This window comes from Propithecus coquereli, unplaced genomic scaffold, assembly GCF_000956105.1.
Source record: "Propithecus coquereli isolate 6110/MARCELLA unplaced genomic scaffold, Pcoq_1.0 Scaffold184, whole genome shotgun sequence".
In the NCBI taxonomy this organism is placed as follows: domain Eukaryota; kingdom Metazoa; phylum Chordata; class Mammalia; order Primates; family Indriidae; genus Propithecus; species Propithecus coquereli.
In genome coordinates this window covers 5,024,062-5,031,090 of record NW_012143190.1, presented here as the reverse complement: position 1 = coordinate 5,031,090, position 7,029 = coordinate 5,024,062, and positions in this window count along the sequence as shown.

The following is a 7,029-nucleotide window of genomic DNA, read 5'->3' as shown; positions in this document are numbered from 1 at the left end:
AAAGAAGTCTTCTTATTTGAAGTCTCGGTTTTTTGTTCAGCTGCTGCATCATGGGGCATGACTCTGACTTGTCCTGAATATATCCATGTTATTCAGCACTTCCAAACCTGGAGGAATGCCAATTAATGTGTCTAATTTTACAAAGTTTCTAAGTAAAAGTGGATAGTCTATTATAACACTATTTCCAAAGAATACCATCATCAGAAAACACTACTAAATTTCAAAAACCAAATACAGTCATTGGAGCATCTGTGGCCACATTATAATATATATGCTGAAATTCCTCAAGAAACAGTATTTTCCAAACCCAACATACAGAAATTCATTCATATTGCCAGTTTATAACCCACTTAAAATGATCCAGAAGTAGATGCTTAATGTAAAACAAAACAAAAAATGTCTACTTGCTAAGTAATGCAAGTTTTAAAGAGCTAAGTAACTAATGTTAAACACCAGATTACCTATCACTAAAATGGTATTAGGCAGAAATTACCATGTCTAGAAAATCAACACATTATTCATTGAGATCACATATACTCTTAAAATGTTATTTTTTAATTTATTATTTCTTGGAATTCTTATTTATTTCTCTTCTTTTATCCTAAGTGAATTTAGATGAATTAAATTCAGAATTAGTTGAACTTAGTCAAACTTAGTCAAATTTAGTTGAATTTGATTTTAGAATTGGTATAGTTGATTGACTTTTAGAGAAATTATAAAAAATAAGCTTGTTTCTTCAAACGAGGTGCATAATGAATACTGGCAATTTGCTCTTATAAATGATATATGGATTCATATTCCTAAGGAATTTATAGGACTGTTTATGTCCTCCCATGCATTTGGCCACAATGGTTACTATCAATCATTCCTATTTCTTAAAGCCTTGCAATAAAAAATACAAATTAATATATTTAATAGTATTCTGCATTGATTTTGATTATTATAGATAACAACTTCCCCTCAAAAATTCCCTGGTCATTTTCCCATTTATGTATATGCTGTACTATGACACTTCATTTTGTTTTTCATGTCCATATAAATTGGTAGTCATATTAATACAATAGCACTTTCAGAAAAATCAGTGTTTCAACATCCTGAATATAACAACCCAGTTTTGTTCTCTAAGTGTGGTTCCTAGACCGGCAGTAACTAGGACTTGTTAAAAAAAAATCAACTTTTCACACACAGATTTACTAAGCCAATTAACTCTAAGGTTAGGATCCACTAGACTGGACTGTTTAACTCCCCTCCATGAGTTTCTGATGTACACTAAATTTTAATAACCACCAACTTAACCAAAGCTGCCTAGAAATGTACAGCTCTTTACTCATTCTAATAATTTAGCAAGAACAGCCATTTGCTTGCTAATCATAGCAATCTCAAGACATAATACAATCTACATATGGTTACCTCAAGAATGGGAACAGAAACTAACATGGAAAATCTGGCTGAGACTCATACTCTGAAAGAAAATACAAATTGGCATGTAAATGATAATTCTGACTCCTAACCTACCTCCAAGTCTTCCAAAATTTAAGCAGTACAAGCTTTCTTACTGACAACAAATGACACAATCTTGACATTACTCCCAATTTATATGTTTCCCTTCATACAACTCAAGGACATGTCCCAACTACTTTAAACTTGGTTTCTTTCCATATTTTCTTCTTCCCATTCACCAATGCATTTAGCTATCTATTGCTTTCATTCCTCTCACTAAATCACTTCTATCACAAATTAGCTTGGCTGGACCTCAGACTCCCTTTGACCTCAGATTCCATTTGCAGAAATGGAAACTGTTATCATCTCGTTCAAGAAATAATGAGTCTCATCATGAAGCAACCCTTCCCCTACCACTCTGCCCCCACCCTGTAAAAAAAAAGAAAATACAAAACAGTCATCTCTTCCAGGAATTTTTATTTACAGGGTATTTTCTTTCAGCCATCTGTGAAATATCACCCCACAAACGGGGTTATTTGGACTAAATACACTAGACTGCACCAAACATCTCAAGGTCAAAGATCCCATGTCAACACTATACCTCAATAGATCCCACATATATTTCTTCCCTTTCTCATTCAACTGTTTGCTTCTAATCTAATTAATTTAGTATGAAGTGGGTAGCTCACTTTTCTCAATTCATTCTGTTTATTGCTATCTGCCTGGATCAAGAACACTAAGAGAAACCAAAGCAATGTGAGGTTATAAATACACTAATGTTTCTAGCACGAAAACAGGGACTTTATAAGGAAAAAATTACAAAAGAACATGTCTACCTTATTTTTTAAAAGAATGTTCATTTTTTCTGAACCCCAACAGCTTTTCAGTGTAAACAAGTCAATTCTTATGTGGTCACACAGTATCAACACCCATATCATTTATTAATACATACATACATATTATGTACATACACAAACACATAACACACATACAGACCTTTGAACTAGTTAAGATGACTACTTGAGGATAATATTTTGCTATATTCAGCTGTTGATGGTATATTTTTACACAGGCTTTTTCTAAATTGCCTGTTTACTCACTAAACCTCCCTCATAAAAGCAAAATAGAAGCACAAAATCATAGAATGCCAATTACAGATAACAAAAGACCTATGACTCATACAAGCAAAAATAAATAGTATAGAATACTGTGAGATCAGAGACATCATTCAAGGAATGCATGGTATTTAGTATATCATTTCATCTGGGCTTAGCATCAGAAACTGCAAGATGCCAATTTCACTCCCTTAAATTAATCACATGGAGTCAAAACCTTTAAATCTTCACCTATGTTTTGGCAAGATACAGAAAATGGTAACTTAAGAGTAGAAGTAAAGTAATCTCTCTAAATGTAACTCTAGCATTCAGCTAAAAATATAAATTAAGTCTCATCTTAGACCAAAGCAATGTCTCACCAACACACTAACAATTTCTCATTTATGTGATAAATGGAGAAGCTTCCTCATAATGGTAGGAAATATGATCAAGAAACTTCCATACAAGGTTGGACAGGGTGATGACAATAATGGAGGGAAAATCCATACTAGCTTCTAAGTCCTTACACTTTTGAAGTTATCACTCGAAGTGCATAGTGGAAAAAACAAAGGTGAGATATGCCAATGCTATGAACATAGACACTCTACAAAATGAAACTGAACTAGCAGGTCTAGAACCAACTTTTCTTATTGCACTGGAAAAACCTACAGTGTCATTCTCCTTAACCTGCACAGTACTGATGGGGAAAACCTTGTGAAATTTACTAAGTACTGACATTCAGAATATTTGTGTCCTGAAACCTTAGATTAATACTTAGGCTGGACTTCAGAGTAATCACATTGAGCCTTATTTCATCATGCTCATTAAACACAGCTCATCATAAATCCAGCCAAGGTATTTCCCAAGGTCTTTCCCAACGACTAATACAACTATGTAAAAGGATTAATACCTGCAAACAGTACACCTCTACCCAGGGGACAGTCTCTGGCCTGGGAGACAATATGACAATGGGTATGAAACAGCAAAAATCATTCAAGTGACACAAAAGTAGGGAGAAAATGTGAAGGAAATATAATTCATTTCCATAAGCAAATTGTCCGATGAAATGAAATGGAAATATCCTAATGTCACCACAGAGAGATATATTACCAACAACTTGCTATTCTCTCCAATAACTTAATATGGATTAATTTAAGGACATAGAGTAAATAGAAAATTTCCAGCAAAATATTCGAGAGTTAAGTATAAACAAATAGTATAGAAGGATAAAGGAGGAGGATGAGCTAACAAAATCAAGGCTGAACAGATGAAACATAAAGTCCAACAAACAGATTCTGAAGGAGATCCAAGCTAAGTTCTAGCATCTCTGACACAAGGAACCAAGGTTATAGGGTAACACAATCCAAATTTTATGAAAATAACAGAACTCACATTACTTTTCCTGAAGCATATCTCCTGGTAGACATGAAATTACTGATTGCTGGAACTGTATCCTTTCAACTCTATTTTTCCCACTAAGGAACAAATGATCTAACATAAAATGAACTTTGGAAATAGCTATACAAATAAATTATATATAAGAAGGGAAACAGTCCAAACAACTCAGATGTACAATTACCTACCCCTCTAGGTCACTACGATATTATCCTCATCAGTCATGAAATACAGAATGATTCACATTAAAGAAACATCCAGTTGAGCTATGAGGAAACCTTCTTCAATGGGCACTTAGTATGGAACTCACTTTTTACATTTAATTATGCTCAGTTAAGGAAATTAATTCAGTAAATCTTCTCCTGGTAACTATTTCTATTCCACATTAGCTCTTAAAATCATAGGAAAGTAGGCATTATATTAAAAAAGTTGATTTCAATGCCCAAGAGAGATGATGCCAAAAGTAGACTAGAACTGTTTCTTCTTGTCTACATCCCCCTCCTTGCTCTAAGACCACATCATCCCTTTATCAATACATACATTTAAAAAACTCCCCACTTTACTTTCTGTTAGCTTAACAAATATACCCTCAGAACTTTATCTCAAATATTGCTCTTTAAGTGCTACTCATCTCACTATGCAACAGAGGACTTCTCACTCCTGTAATCTCAAGTGGCACTTACAAAGACATGCCTCAAAATAAACTATAAATATCATGGCACGGTATCAAGCAAAGTGCTGGTAAATACTAAATAATTCAATCAACCTCTATCTAGGAATGGCTGGCTACTTTAGTGTGTAAGAGAATAGAGTCAGACTTCAGATAGGCCTAGATTCTAATCAGATATTCCATCACAAGGAAGTAACTGTAAAATACCTACAAACTTGTTATCTAACATAAAAAATTTAATAATGCTGCCGCATTCATTCATTTAGTATTTCTTAAACATCTACTGTGTAATAGGCTCTGTACAAGTTGATCGACTACAGATAACTTAAGGAAGAAAAACACACAAAATCAACTATCCTAAATGCCAACAATGTTCACGTGAAGGCATATACCATACTCACTGTGTTCCATAGTATATGCTCCATAAATACTATTCTTCCTTCTTCCTGCACATCACTTAGAACCCTAGAACTCTGGCACTTTTTTTTATCCAAGAGGTGTAGTCTCATTTTAACATGTCCTTGTTTATGTCTGTCTCACCAGGTGCCTTTGCCTTCTGTGATCCAAAGGTAAGTTTCCTTTTAGCTTTCAACAACACACAAAGTATAGAAAAAAGAAAAAAAATAAATACTCAGCGTATCCGTAAAGATAAAGGATATTTGAGGAACTGTCAAAGTGCAATACTACACCTGCCATTTCTAAGTATTCAATGCTTTCACATGTCAAGCTAAGATTTTCTGTTGAAAATCTTGAAACCTGAAAGTCTAGTGAGGCACAATGACTGGATTTCAGTGTCATCTGAAGCTCAAGTTTTGAAATCATTATGTTCAGACAAGGTCCTATGTCATCATGAACCTAGCCAAGGCCTCTGCAATATACTCTTACTTTTCATTACAAGGTTATTTTACCTGAGTGGTTTATGTTTCTGTCCTAAAAGCAGCTAATATGATTTTCAGCCTCGTTGTGACATTACTGCTTAGGATCCACATGTCAGAAAATTCAGGATCGAATTCTCTCTTCCTTTCTGAATCATCAACTAAGTGGGCAAAAGAGTATTACATGAGTCTGAAAAAGTTGCAACATACAAATATTGCATTTCAGGTTCAGATACCCTCCCAATACAAAAAAAAAACTTATGAAAATATACCTTGCTTTATTTCATAAAATTAATATACTGAGCATTATTATGTATATGGACAGGATGAAGGGAATTAGAACATAAGTATGAGTAAAACTGAACCTAGCAATATATCAGCAACTGGCTAAAACACATTTGAAAATTTCACCTCACAGAGACTATAACTAACTACTTGCTGAAATCAGTCAAGGTGATATCTGAGATAAACATACTAGGTTAAAGTGTGTTTTCACTAATCTTTGATAAGTGATTATGAAAATTTCTAGATAAGTAGGACTATTATCACATAATTATTTAAATCAGTTTCTACTTACAATATTCTATTACAAGAGCTTGTAAGAAACAAAACACCAGTATATTAATTAGAAGATTTCTATAATTTGACATCATAATATAATTAAGAACTAATGAGTTCACAAAAGCAGGAGCTTCTCAAGTAACTTCTGAAATCCTTTTAATACCCAAACCAGCTTACCTATCATATAAACACAGAACACCTCAAATACTTCATAACCTATGTTAAGGCAGCATAACTATTAAATACCAGAATTCCATTTCAAACTGTTCTGCAAACCACAATGAAAATGTATACCAAATATGATATGTCACATGAATGTATTTATGGATTCAAGAGTTAATAAACCATGTTCTAGATGAGAAGAACATTCCAGATTTGAATATCAGAATATAGGATGATTTCTAGGTAACACCAAGCATTTACTATGAAGAATGTTATGTTGATGTGTTCCTAATGGAATCCTATAGAAGCTTAGATCTATCAATATGTAACAAAAGATTCACACACCTATCTTAAACCCCACTCAACTGTATTAAAATCTATGTCTCAAGTTGTCTTCTATTATATAACTCACAAACAATCAAGGTTCTCAAAAAGTCCAGTAACTTTCGGGCATAAGATAATGGTATTATCACCAACCAAAACAGCTATTAGAAGCAGGCATCTTACAGAATCTACAGTTTTTATACTCTCCTTCAATTTCCAAAACAGGTCATCTTTAGTTAAAGAAGCATTAAAAACAGTTTTTCCTCAAATGTGCTACATGATCACTCATGCCAAAATCTCAGAGCCATCCATATCAGCAGACCTACTCAAGGAAAAATGCTTCCCTACCAAAAACAAAAAGTGCCACAATTAATATTAGCCCCAAGAGCAGACTGGGTAGAAAATAGAGGTCTTTACATACCACCCACATATATCTGAAAAAAGTGATGTCATTTGGCTACTTTATGCTCCTTACCTGAAAAGGGCCATCAATTCTGGAAACTCTGGA